The sequence below is a fragment of the Pleurodeles waltl genome, chromosome 6, assembly GCF_031143425.1.
Source record: "Pleurodeles waltl isolate 20211129_DDA chromosome 6, aPleWal1.hap1.20221129, whole genome shotgun sequence".
NCBI lineage: Eukaryota > Metazoa > Chordata > Amphibia > Caudata > Salamandridae > Pleurodeles > Pleurodeles waltl.
The window spans coordinates 1,692,015,382-1,692,030,613 of NC_090445.1; positions in this window are offsets into that span (position 1 = coordinate 1,692,015,382).

Consider the following 15,232-nt stretch of genomic DNA (forward strand, 5'->3'; position numbering starts at 1 on the left):
TCTTCTGACATATGCACCATGGAATGCTTCCTACGACACACACTCAACGTGGAATTTCTAAACCAGTTATCATCTCCACGAAGATGGTAAACGCTCACAATTCCATGTATTACGTCAAGGTCGACTTTTGAGATCTAAGTGAAATTTTTAAACTGAGTTTGAGAGTAGACTTTGTACCTTACATCTCACCTCTCAAGCGGCCCCATGGTGATAGAAGAAAAAGCTGTAACCCTGTCTTAAGTATATGGTGCCCACTCCGTATGTAGGGACAACTCATGTTGACCAAAGCAATTTGAGGTTAAGCCAATGGGTCAATGAACAAAATCTGTTTTCTGGAGAAAACAATACTTGCAACATTTTGAAAATTTCAAAGATTTACAGGTACATTTGCATATGCTGGAAGAGGAAGAAAGCACAAATACAGATACATTTGGAAATAGCTATAAAGGCATATATTAAATTAAAATACAATCTTGAATCACTGGTGCCCGATGCACTTTCACAAGGAACAGACCGATACTAGATTTTCAGATAAGTTCTGTTTTGTAAATCAATGTCATTTAAACTTACAGTGTGGAGATATATCTCATGTGAGAATCCTAAAATCTGGTACAGGCTTCCTGGCCCTACTTGAAAACACAAGATATACATTTACTGCAGTGTATTGTGCAGGTAACAACAGGACACATTGGCCGAAATGCTTATACAACAGCTTTTGAATGTATTTACACCAAACTGTCAATCATGATTTCTGAGTAACATTCTACTTTCAGGAAAAGTTGGGTGTACATCTATTCAGAGATAGGAGCTGTATACACAAGAAGAATTTCTCATGGGAGCTAAAATGAGAAAACACATCTTTTTCATTCATGCTTTACTTTTCTTCACCTGTATAGATCCGCACAAATATTGGCTTTCCAGGCCTTAGCTGATTGCTCCAAGCCATTGCCACATTTGGTGCACATCATTCCACAGAGTCAGAAGTTTAAGGCAAATCAAAAAATGATTATTCAATGAAAAACACAATGATTAAAGTGATGTTATAGTTAGGTATAGCAATAAGGTATTCCTTTACAATAAACTGAAATGAACAAAGGTTTTTAGTGATGTTATAGTTAGGTTTGGTAATAGTATCTAACTCTACATTTAAAAAACCCTAAAAATTCACTGCAAAAACCAAAGGTTAAAGTGACTTTATACTTTGACCTTGTAATGTTATTAAAAACTATTGTTTTAAAACAAAAAAAAGCTGAATTTACCAGTTATAGTCCACTGAGCTAACTATAACTTGCAACTCGCCATTCACTGCTTATGGCAACGTTTCTCTATAATGTCACTTTAACATTTGGGTTTTTTCAGTGAACCCTTAGGGCTTTTTACGTTTTTTAAGGTAAACATTTAAGGTAAAGTAGTATCTTAATACCATACTTAACTATAAAATCACTTCAACATTTGTTTTTTTCAGTGAAGCTCAGGTTTCTTGATCACATGTTCATCCATCTACCTCATCGGGCATACTTTCTGACTGTGCACAGTAGAGGGTTAGATGCAGAGCCTGCCCTGCACCCATCTCCCCTTGCAACCATGGGAGGGCAACCCTCATGCCGTGCATATCCTTCAGCTGTGTGCAGCGTGGGGTTGGTTGCAGGACCAACCTCCCAGGGTCAAGTAACCTCCCACCCCCCCACTGACACCATCCCCTCTTTTGTTTTTTTACTCTCTGTACAGCAGTACTCCTGCAGAGCCACATGGGATGGACAGGTAGGGTCCAGAGAGAGCCCCACTCTACTTTATGGGGGCCTTTCTGGGTCTTGCAGAACAACCTTGGGACACACAGCATGATTTATTTTTTTAATTTGGCCCAAAGGGGATCCCTCTGGCACAACCTCAAAAGGCAGGGGGTCAGGGCCCCCCAAACCTGCCCCCTTATGGCTTTTCTTTTCTAAGGTTCAGAATACAGGGACTGAGTCTATGTGTCCTATAATGGCAGGAACAACATTTCTGTTGATGTTGGGTCCGTCCAATCCGATTGATCAGTACCACCATACCGGTGCCGGTCCTGCAGTACTAAAGAGGCCGGCAGCATAAATTGGTGTCCTGACATAAATTCACAATCCTTAGGCATTCTGAGCATGGCCCAGTTGCCTTTGTAAAATAGTTCTAAATTGTCTTCTGTGAGGAATTAAGCAGTGTTTTCTTTAGTTAGTTATGCTCTGCTATAGTACTAACACCTTTGCTCTGTAGTAACAAATGTGTAGTGCTAAATTTGGGAATCTATGTCATACAAACTAAGGTTCTCATTATGAGTGTGGTGGTCTTCAGACCGCCACACTCACAGTGGCAGTCAGGACTGCCACTGTTGCGGCTGTGCAACTGCCATATTAAGACCCTGTCGGTCAGACCGCCAGGGTTGCACCATCAGCGCTAGGATCCATGATCACGGCGGCCTGGCAGTGCCAGAGATCATAATGTGCCAGGGCAGCGCTGCTGTGGATTACGACCTTGTTCTCCGCCAGACTTTTCATGGCGGTAACACCACCATGAAAAGGCTGGCAGAGAACAAGTGCAGGGGGCCACAGGGGGGCCCTGCACTGCCTTTGCACTTGGCATGGGCAGTGCAGGGCCCCCTCTTCCCAGCAGACAGTGAAGATTGCGAGGGTGCGGGTGCAGCATTACAAGCTGGAAACAATGCTGTAGCCTGTTTCCTGCTAGCCCGGCAGGCAGAACCAAGGTTTCTACCTGTCGAGCTAGTAATAAACTCTTAATAGCTCCGGCAAAGTGGTCGCCACAGAGGCGGCAGCCACCCTGTCGAGAGTTTGGCAGACGGGCTTTCCCGTCTGCCAAACTCTTAATTAGGTCCTAAATGTACAAATAACACATATATATATATATATCAACACATATTCTTTTACTATCACACAGATTCTTCCTCTTCCTGTGTGATAGTAAAGGATTTTACATTCATCTGGAAGTGTCCTGACCTTTCTTGTGGTTACAAGAATATGTGTTGATTTATTTGATGGACATTCCCGAATCCAGGGTCCACTTTTTTGAGCCTCAGCATTTCGGGATTTGTTTTTGGATACATATATATATATATGTGTGTATATCAAAAATTAACAAGATTTTAACAATTTAAAAATTTACAAAAATATAATAACAGTAACAAAAAACTAAATTACAAAAATAATACATATTGAAAAATAATAATTAACTAAAGTAATATAATAAATATAAAAAAATATTTCAAATAAAAATAGACAACAGTAGAGAAAGTGCTGGTCTTCAGAAGGTGTTAGATTTACTATTCCCGCTCCAGTTGAAGCAACAAAGAGTTGGACTCTGGAGGTGTTAGATCTGCTATTCACAATACACTCTAAACAACAGTAGAGAGAGTGTTGGACTTCTGAGAGGTTAGATTTACTGTTTCCACTCCAGTCTATGCAAAAGTAGGGACTTTATAAAGACTACATATACCATTCCAGCTTGTAATCACTTTTAGAAGACATTTAAATACCTAACAGCAGAAAATTATTAGACCATGTTTTATAGAAAGAGAATACGTACTGTATAAACTAAATAAATAAATTATTTAAAAAGAATTATGAAATAATTTAAGTATAATTACTCCCTCCCTGCAACCCAAAAAACACAGGCACTGTGATAAAATAATAAACAAAACAATATTTAAAATCATTTGAAATAATATGCTACTTAAAGCAAACAAAATGTAATAAATACATTTTTAAATAATTGTAATCAAATAAATGATCTACATAATAAATAAACAATTACAATTTACATATTTAATTATCAATTAAACAATGAATTACAATAATTATAAATTAATTAGATTTATATACTTTAAATAGCCCCCTCCCTATTTCCCTACAAAACTAGCATCCCACTGCTAACATATACAATAAAACAATATAAAAAATAAAATATACATTAAAAATGAAAAATAAAATAACAATTAAATATTTACTAAAAAATAAGATATTACCAAAAATATATCAACTACATGAAACAAATAATAAAAATGATACCAACAACACTAAAATCTACAATTAAAACACACATTTATGAAGAAAACGGTATTAATTACAACTGTACTAAAGTAAACAGTATTAAAAACAGCAATATCTCAAAAGCATTATTACAGATTAAAAAATATATTTTTATTTGAGATCTTCTGTTCCACAATATTTTGGTAGTGATAATATTTTTGGCACGATGTTCATGTCCTTCACGAGCAGGTCAGATGTCACCTCTGTCCTTCACCATGTTCCGCAATCGGGAATAGGGCACGGAAGCGGGACACGGGTGACTAGCTCACTAGCACTTGGGACCAGGTTGTAGCATTGTGTGGCAAGTGACACTCTCCTCCATGGTCTTTCTAATTGTGCAAGTCGCGGAGCAGCGGGTCACATAGCGCCCACCTCTGGGTACTTCTCTCCATTAGGAACATGGTGCAGGCCCTGCGGGTTTTGGGCCACGAAGGAGCCTGTCACCCGCTCATATGCCATGTTCCCATATTGGGAGCCTGGTTCAAGGGCAGGTGATATGTCACTTGCTCCCCCATGACCCTCACCGTTACGTGGGCCACAGAGAAGAGGATCATCGCTGAGACACCCCAGGACCTTTTTCCAATTGGGGTAAAGAGTGTAGGAACTGGTGACAGCTTCCCCTTCTCCACCTTATTTCTTTTTTTTTTTTAATCTCCCCCTCGCTCTTAGCCAAGGCAAAAGGGCAAGGGGCAATATTCCATATGACCCCTTGGTAAGGAGAGAGGGAACATTATAAATCACATTAACCCACATCCATTGGGTAAGGCAGGTGAGCCTCGCTTGCCCCAAATGTATCTGCCTCAGCCCTTGTCCCATGGGCACTGGCGAGCCGGAGACGAGCCAAGCCAGCCTCTACCAAGGTATTTGGCAATGTAGTTTCAAAAGCCAAAACTGCTAAACATGGAACATTTGTGTACATTAAATCAAAAAAGTACTTTTCTGCTGTGAGGGCCAATCTCCATCCCAGCTGCAGTTCACATCTCATGGGACAGTATAACCTCAGAGCAGCCTCTGTGAAATGTCCGGATCTGCTTTCTTTTGAATCATACTGGGGCTGGCCCCAGTGCTTTATTTGAGCCGGGGCACCGGCACGTATTTTTGAGGGTCGGCACTTATTTCTCTGCCTCAAGCATTTACTGCGAGCAAAAGAGACACATATAGAAAGACGGAGTAAGAGAAAACCGAAACAGCGTTACAAAGTGAGAAAGAAGCAGAAAGCTGCAAGAATGAGCTGAAGGGGCAGGGGGTGCCTGTAAATGGATTCAAGAGGCCCGATATGGCTTCAGGATTATGCTACCGCAGTATCCTGTGCTTGCACATTTAAGTGCAGCATCCGAGTGTTTAAGAGGAGGGCTTTGGGCAGCGGCACGTTTTTATTTACAAACTGAGCACAGACTTGCCCTCTCCTTTAATCTTACTGATTTGGACATAAAATAGTCTCTTGCTTTACTCTATTCTTCACTGCACTTTTTCTAGAAAGAGAATATAGAAATACAATATGTATTTATATGTACACAAACATATATTGAATTATATGTTAACACTTCCTTCACCTTAGAACTAAAATGCCATTAAATTCATGAGTTAATGCGCTACCTCATGCCACAAGCCTGCGTACTGAGTCCACCTTGAGTCACACCCTTGTTTTTACTTGTAAAAGCTTGAAATGTGATATATTTGGAAAATGTATTGATTATGTGTATTAGTGTGTAAAAGGCTGTGGCATGGTGTGGTTATGTTCTTGGATGAGACTGTACTAGCGGTTATAAATCATGGCTCTATGGATGCTTGATTGTCAGTGTGCCGACCTATGATGGCATGTGTGTGGGTGTTTCATGGTGGTTGTGTGTGTGTACTATGGTGGGTATCTCCACCTATGGTGCTAGTTGTGGTGGCATGCAATAGTGTCTGTGTGGATGTGTGATCTCAGCTGTGTGGGCATTTGGCAGCTATTGTATAGACCTTTGTTAGTAGGTGTGGGTGTATTGACATATGATGCTAGTTGTGTTGGCATGCAATAGTGTCTGTGTGGATGTGTGATGTCAGCTGTGTGGGCATTTGGCAGCTGGTGTATAGACCTTTGTTAGTAGGTGTGGGTGTATTGACATATGATGGTATATGTATTGGCATATGATGGTTATTTTAATGTATAATGGTGAGTGTGTATATGATGGATGATGTGTTTGTCTAAGATGTTGCTTGTGAGGCTACATGAAGGTGGGTGTCTTGGTATACAATGTTGGGTACGTGGTCATATGATGATGTGTGCATTGGTGTTTTATGTTGGTTGAGTGGATGAATGCTTATGGATGTGCTAATGTATGGTGGTGGGTTGATGGTATACAATAGGTTGTTATGATGTTGGTGGTTTTGGCCTACTATGTTATGTTTGGGTGTATGATGTTGCTTGAGTGAAGATTTGAAGTGTGTGTGTTGGCTTATGCTGAGTGATTTGGTCTATGAGGGCATGTGGGTGTATAATTTTGCTTGTGTGGACATGTGATATTTGGTGTGTTGCCATTTGATGGTCGGTATGTTGTTCTATGATTTTTGTGTGTTACCGTATGATGGTGCATGCGTTGTTGTACGATGTTGGTTGTGGATGCATGATGTTTGGTGTGTTGTCATATAATATTTTTGGGGTGGATAGGTAATGATAGGTGTGTTGGAGTAAGATGTTGTTTGTATAGAGTCATAATGGTGGGAGAGCTGATGTGTGATTTTCAGTTTATTGGTCTATAGGTTAGTGTATGATGGTGGGTGTCTCCCCACTCCATTCTACGACCATGTGTGTCCCCTCCCTCCTCTGCATGGCCCGCTAAACGTAACCCCCTTTGTGCCCACTGCACCATTGTTTTGTCCCTCTAAGTGCTTCTCTGCCCACTGCAGCCTATCCTGAAGCCCATCTGTGTGACCCCCCCTAAAGCTCCTCTATGTGCCCTGCTGCACCTTTATGTCCCCCACCTTTCCTTTATGTGCCCCTAGAACTCTGCAGCCACTCTGTCTGCACTGCCCAACTGATCTTACGTTCAACTCGGTGCCCCCCAGCCTGTAGCACTGGCAACACCATCGGGTCTGGCACATAACTTAAAATGAAAGGCAGACATTTTGGTTTTGTCAATGTTTTCTTTAAAAATCTATTAAAGTTTGCTCACTACAGGAGAGGTTTTAAAAAATAAATGACGGGGGAAGGGTTGGTTGCGTTCTGTGATTGCCCCGGGGATGGGAGGGTGCTATAGAGGGTGGGGCTCACTGCGTCTTCCGGTGGCAAATCACTTCCTGTATCACTTGAGTCCAGCGAATGGTCATAGCAGTGACCTCTCATCATGCAGTTCTGAAGCGCTGAGGCAGTTCATAGCAGCTGGCAGAGCTTTACAAGAAGCGTAAATCAACAAATAAACGGGGCCTGTGCCAGCTGCTGCTCTACTCCCCCCTTCTTCGACTCATTGCACTTTAGTTTTTCTCTGCAGGTGTGCCCTATTTGATGCCAGTGATTGTTGCATTGCATGTGTCGCCTGCACTGTAGGAAGGCTCAGCTGTGTTTCCTAATTTCCCACATGTGCCCTCAAGGCTCCTCCTGCTGGACAGGGGAAGCACTGACATCAGTTACCCATGTGTGCTGGGGAGCTCAGCTATCCCTCTGCCCCCCCCCCCCCCCCCCCCCCCCCCGAGGGTGCAGTAGACATTCCCGAGACATTCAGGTCACTTCCGGGAGTCACCAAACACTCCCTGCATCGTTAAGCCCCACAGATATAACAATAAAAAACAATGAGCGAGTGAAGTAAAAAAATGTAAACAAAGCTCGATGCATTGAATGAATCTGGGTAGAACCCTGTGTAGATGACACGAGGAGCGCTATAAATATCCCCTGTAAGGAGGCTCTACTCGTGGTAGGTCTCACATTGGGCGGAATTAGCAAAGCAATGCGCCCATTTAAGTAAAACTCATTTGCAATATTTGCAAAAATAGCAGCTTTTCATTTTCAGTGGTGAAGTCAGATCCCTCACCCCGCTGGAGGCCTCCACAGCACCTGCAGCGTGTAAGGCACCTGTACAAAGCGGGGAGAGTCACCGAGGCGGTGCGGGCCCCTCACACAGAGCCGGGGATGCCATCAGCCATCTCATGGAGAGTGATACTGGCCCAGATTAACTCAGACCTGAAGGAAGGTTTCATGCCAGGGAAGGGGCTACTTGGCAGCTTTGTTGTATAATTTTACCCACTGGTCAATTACATTTCAAAAACTGCCTGTTCCACATACAAAAGTAAGAGTGAAACCTGCTGGCACAGTTTATGAGCATTCACTCATTCATTCACATTTACACCAAACTTTAAAAGAAACACTGACGATGGCAATTATTTTGGGATTTGTTGTGAAAAGCTTTCAGTAATGCACAACACAGGTTCGACGTTGGCAGCATCAGGGCATCCTCCACTAACAAGAAGAATAAGTAAAGGAAAGCTCGTGGCAACAGCAGGAACAGCAGAGCGGGGTTCATTCATGGGCATAGAGCCAGAACAAAGACCATAGTGACAGGGAAAGCTTCCCTTCCTCGCAGAACAGGGGCAACTGTGCAAGCTTCTCTCGCTCACGGAACAGCTACAAATGGAGCAACGGAAGTAGACGTGTCCCTTCGTCACTGGACCCGTATTCTACAGCAGCTGTGCAAGCTTCATTCTTTCACTGGAGAGGGAGAAATCAGTCTGCAGCAGTGCAAGCTTCTGCCTTTCACTGGAGAGGGAGAAATCAGGCAGCGGCAATGCAAGCTTCCTTCATTCACTGGAGAGGGAGAAATCCGGCAGCAGCAGTGCAAGCTTCCTTCATTCACTGGAGAGGGAGAAATCCGGCAGCAGCAGTGCAAGCTTCCTTCTTTCACTGGAGAGGGAGAAATCAGGCAGCAGCAGTGCAAGCTTCCTTCATTCACTGGAGAGGGAGAAATCCGGCAGCAGCAGTGCAAGCTTCCTTCTTTCACTGGAGAGGGAGAAATCAGGCAGCAGCAGTGCAAGCTTCCTTCATTCACTGGAGAGGGAGAAATCAGGCAGCAGCAGTGCAAGCTTCCTTCTTTCACTGGAGAGGGAGAAATCCGGCAGCAGCAGTGCAAGCTTCCTTCTTTCACTGGAGAGGGAGAAATCAGGCAGCAGCAGTGCAAGCTTCCTTCTTTCACTGGAGAGGGAGAAATCAGTCTGCAGCAGTGCAAGCTTTCTTCTTTCACTGGAGAGGGAGAAATCATTCAGCAGCAGTGCAAGCTTCCTTTTTTCACTGGAGAGGGAGAAATCTGGCAGCAGCAGTGCAAGTTTCCTTCTTTCACTTGAGAGGGAGAAATCAGTCTGCAGCAGTGCAAGCTTCTGCCTTTCACTGGAGAGGGAGAAATCGGGCAGCAGCAATGCAAGCTTCCGCCTTTCACTGGAGAGGGTGAAATCAGTCAGCAGCAGTGCAAGCTTCCTTTTTTCATTAGACCGGTAAAAATCAGGCAGCAGCAGTGCAAGCCTCCTTCTTCCATTGGACAGGTAGAAATGAGGCAACAGCAGTGCAAGCTTCCTTCTTCCACTGGACACGTAGAAATCAGGCGGCAGCAATGCAAGCTTCCTTCTTTAATTGGACAAGTAGGAATCAGGCAGCAGCAGTGCAAGCTTCCCTTCCCTCTTCCACTGGAGTGATAAAAATCGGACAGAAGCAGTGAAAGCTTCCTTCGTTCATTGGACAGGTAGAAATCAGGCAGCAGCAGTGCAAGCTTCCTTCCTTCACTGCATAGGGAGAAATCATGCAACAGCAGTGCAAGTCTCCTTCTTTCATTAGACAGGTGTAAATCAAGCAGCAGCAGTGCAAGCTTCCTTCTCCCATTAGACAAGCAGAATTCAGGCAGCAGCAGTGCAAGCTTCCCTCTTTCAATGGACAGACAGAAATCAGGCAGCAACAGTGCAAACTTCCCTCTTTCACTGAAAAGGCAAAAATCACACAGCACCACTGCAAGCTTCCTTCTTTCCCTGAGCAGGAAGAAATCAGGCAGAAGCAGTACACGCTTCATTCTTTTACTGGACAAGTAAAAATCAGGAAGCAGCAGATCAGCTTCCTTTTTTCACTGGACAGCTAAAAATCAAGCTGCAGCAGTGCAAGCTTCCTTCTTTCATTGGACAAGTAGGAATCAGGCAGCAGCAGTGCAAGCTTCCCTTCCCTCTTCCACTGGAGTGATACAAATTGGTCAGAAGCAGTGAAAGCTTCCTTCGTTCATTGGACAGGTAGAAATCAGGCAGCAGCAGTGCAAACACCCTTCTTTCACTGCAGAGGGAGAAATCAGGCAGCAGCAGTGCAAGCTTCCTTCCTTCACTGCATAGGGAGAAATCATGCAACAGCAGTGCAAGTCTCCTTCTTTCATTAGGCAGGTGTAAATCAAGCAGCAGCAGTGCAAGCTTCCTTCTCCCATTAGACAAGCAGAATTCAGGCAGCAGCAGTGCAAGCTTCCCTCTTTCAATGGACAGACAGAAATCAGACAGCAGCTGAGCAAGCTTCCCTCTTTCATTAGACTAATAAAAATCACACAGCACCACTGCAAGCTTCCTTCTTTCCCTGAGCAGGAAGAAATCAGGCAGGAGCGGTACACGCTTCATTCTTTTACTGCACAAGTAAAAATCAGGAAGCAGCAGTTCAGCTTCCTTTTTTCACTGGACAGCTAAAAATCAAGCTGCAGCAGTGCAAGCTTCCTTCTTTTATTGGACAGGAAGAAATCAGGCAGCAGCAGTGCAAGCTTCCTTCTTTCATTGGACAGGAAGAAACCAGGCAGCAGCAGTGCAATAAAAAAGATTCAGCATGGCAGAAGTAGTGCAAGCTTTCATAGCTCACAGAACATGGGCAGCTAAGGCGTGAACGGCATGTGGATCACACAGATCTTAATCCACTGTGATGAGTGTGTAGGTGATGAGTTAGTGAATTAACAAATACAGTCCCCACTCCCACTTATAGGATGTTTCATGCGAGCACAGTTGCTACTACCACTCTCTTTTATCTCCTGCCATAACTTGCAATGCTTTCAGTGATGTTTCTGTCACAGCCTGAAAGTCCTGCTGTACTCAGAGTGCTGCTGGCTCTGCTGGAACAACAGCTGTCCTAAACTGCAATCGTGCTGCTGTCACATCCAGTGGATCCTGCAGCAGCCATTCTCAAGGATGCATCAATGGCCCTTGGTTTCAGAGGCATGCTGGAGATCTTCCCCTCTGGGGAATGGGGCAAAATGGAGAGGCTGTCACCCAATGCATCCATCTAAAAAAGAAATCGCAAAACAAAAAACACACCTTGATGCTGCTCTGATGACCTAGCCCTCCCTCCGTCCCTTCTGCTTTCTGCATGTAGTCCCTCCTTTCTCTTGTCCTGTGCATTCTTAACATCCCTCTTCCTCTCTTTCTCCATCCCTCCCTCTCTAGGGTTCACCACTTTAGCTTTCAGTTTCCCTCTGTTCATGTTCCTATCGTTTCATCTTCATTTTTCTTTTCACCTTCAACTTTTATACTCACCTCCCTCAGTGTCTGCTGCTCAGTCACCCTCTTCTCTTCCAATCTACCCTTTTACATATACTCTCTGTCCCACTCTTCCCATTCTCCCACTCTGCTGCCCATCTGTCACCTGCCTCTTCTCTTACTTCCCATCTCCTTCCTCCATCTCCCTCTCGATCACCTATGGACAGTCTAGGGTTTCTGGTACCCCAAGAGAAACCACATGCCCCCCCCCTCCTCCCTTGCAATGGTGCCACATTTTCTGTTTGTACTGGTAAACTCACATCCTTACTGTTGACAGACAAGGTAATCACTAATGTTCGCTAACGTCACACATATTGCCCTTCACTCTCCATCCACAAACCATTCTCTCCTTCCCAACGCCTCTTGTGAACTGGTTTTATTTTTGCTATGCTCCTCCTTTCTCTTCTTAAACACATGTGTCTCATGCATTCTCCTTCTTGTCTTCATCGTTCTATCTTACATCTCCTCCTTTCTCACCCCAACACTCTTCATTTGCTCACCACATACCTACCCATCTTCTCAAATCCTGTTCTCCTTCCACCCCTCTCACTTTTGTTAGCGCGTCGGAGCCTTAATAAGTAAACTTACAAGGGGACGCAATCAGGTCGATGAACCTTTGGACCGCGCTTCGAGAATTCCCAGCACAAAATACCCTTTTACCAGCATCAATCAATATGTCAATGAACATTTACTAATAACCAATCAATAGTCACTAAAAACAATCAATAGAAGTCAATAATCGAACACACCATGACCTTTCAATCATGAATAACCACACCAATTTAATTAGGAGTTAAAACATTTATTTCCCTATTGTTAACAATCTAATATCATGTAGATTAATCTCATTAGCAATAAAGCACATTAGAGTCAATACATGGATCACATACGTTCAGATTTTGATGCATATCATTAATACGAATCAGCTTAGCAGAGTCTCATTAGCACATGAATCAACAAAGCAAGAACTCAGTCATTTGTCTATTTGCGTAAGATCTCAGTGAACACCTCAACTAACCACGAATTAGCATCAGCATGTTGGGCTTCATGCAAAACAATTTAGCAACACAAATTCAGAAAACATCTGAACTAAGGCCTCTATCAAATTAGCAGTTGGTACCTAGAAAGAAAAGGCAAACAGACAATCACAATTTGCATTGGATAGTTACCAATCCACCAGATCAGCAAGCAGCGTCAGTCTTCATCCTCAGGACATCAGTCAATCCACCAGGCAGAGATAGGACGAGGCAAAGTCTTTGGCATTAAGGCAAAGCAGAGTCTTTTCAAGACGCATAAGATAGAATACCTTATGAATGATCACTTCCCTCAGATAGAGGAGAAGTTAGCATTGGGCAAGAATGGGGTAGAGGATGGTTCAAAGTATAATGGCTTGAAGAAGTGGGTCAGTAGTTCGAAAGGGGGAAAATTGAGTGGCTGATTTCTCCTTGTGCACAGACATTAAGTCAAAACTGTCAAACTATCCCCTAATTCCCTATTGGATAAAATCTGGTGCAACGGTATCTCTGTCCAATAATTTTCAAACACCTTCCTAGAACCTTCGACAGTTCACAGTTCCCATGTCACGGATTGGTCCATTTTATTGACGTCTTCAGCGGTTGGAATGTCAGGTAACAAATGTTGCAGTTCGTACTCCAGTCAGTGTCTTCATTGTCTTCTCCTAGTACGTTTAACCTTGCACCTGTTACGAATTACACTGTTGCATTTAGCAAGAACATCGTCTTCTAGCAATGAGCTTCTGGAAAAGTACAACTTCTCGTCCTTCAGGAAAACAGCATTAAACAAGTTAGGAATACAATTCAAATATGAGGCTAGGCAGCTAGGCCAAAGCCCTTGCTAAATTAGGCCTTTATTAATATAAAGCAAACTCTTAACATTAAACCTTTAATTATGATATACTACTGCAAAATTAAAACATATTGCATAACATTTCAACATTAATAAGCAACTTCATTATTCTTTGTATATATTGGTAACCACTCTCCGTGGGCACATTTCAAATGTGTGCATTATTTTTCTACGTTAAACACATTCTCTAAGCAGCTTAATCACACAATATATGTAAGTTTCTTATTAATATTTCTTGTTAAAACACACGCGTCAACACTTTCTTCACACCCAAATCGCTTCCAGATCGTCATCTATCTTATTTCATTCCTTCGGTTCTCCTAACTTTCCTTTACACATCTTCATATCACCTTCTACTCACATCTTTCTCTGTAAGATCCTTGTTAGAAACTGGGTTGTTGGTTGACTAGAGTGCGAGCCTGGTCGAGCAACAGCCACAATCCCTTGCACGGCGAACCACAAAAAGTCCCTTATTTAACCTGTGCTTAACCCTGCGTAGCTTGACACAAAAAGCAGTCAGCCTTAACTTAGAGGCAATGTGTAAAGTATTTATGGAGCACCCAAGCTGTACTAAAGTGAAAGCACAACACAAGAAAAAACCCAGACCAGTTTAGAAAAATGGAGTAAATTGGAATAAATTGTTTGAAAGCAAAACTTTTAAAAGCAATCAAAAGAACTGAAGTTATGAATTTTTTAACGTTTTTATAAAAATTAGTGTCTAAAAGATCAAAGCGCCAACTACAGAAATCTAGCACTGTGAGACCAGGTGAATGTAAAAAAAAAATGGCCGATAGCAATGGAGTGTGGTTCGGATACAAGAAGTGGATTGGGCCCGGTCAGTGCTTATCTTCAAACTTAAGATAATCCTGGAGAAAAATGTTCTGAGAAGTTAACGTTTCGAGGGGCAAGGCTGTAGTAAGTATCTGAAGATGGAGCATTGTCGATTTCTAGCCTTGGGTCAAAGCCGTTGTGAAAATTTCTACATTGGACTTAGGGTCTCATTTATAAAGAAGTGGAGCAGCGCGGCGTTGCACCAAATTTGGCAGTGCCATGCTGTGTCACTTCAGAAACGCAGGGATGCGCCGTATTTAATACAATATGGCACACCACTGTGTTTTCCCTAGCACTGGCGCTAAAATTAGCTGCAAGGGTGTCTGTACTGCAGGGAATGATTGTTTATGAGCAGGAGGGGACACCTTCCTACACATATACAATCAATAATGGTGATTTGTTATGTCTATGTGTGCTGCAGAATGCAGCACACATATAAGTTGCAAATCGTCATTATTTAATGATTGTTTATGTTCGGGAAGGGACATCTAAACAACATAACACATAAACAATCATTAATGGCGTTTTGTTCTTCCTGTGTGTTGCAGGATGCCGCACACATAGGAAAAGCAAAAACGAGGAGAAATACAAAATATTCCTCCTCGTTGCAGCACTGAACTCCACCCCTGGGGTGGCGTAAGTTTTTGGCACAGCCTCAGGTTTATGAATCCTCATAAATCTGGAGCAGCACCAAAACGCAATGGGTGTTGCAGTGGAATGCCCACAGCAACACACATTGCATGCCCCTTTCATGCAAAGTGATGCGTGTAAATGAGACGTGTTTACAAAACAGCGTTAAGCCACAAAAAGTGCCTTGACGCAGCTTTGTAAATATGGGAAACATACGTAAAATGAACGTGGTACTGTTTACAAAGTGCTAGACTTGGTATTAAAAGTTTGGTTTTCTATCTGTTAACAAGTAGCTATAGAGCTGTAGAGATACAGACAGAAGCCTAGGA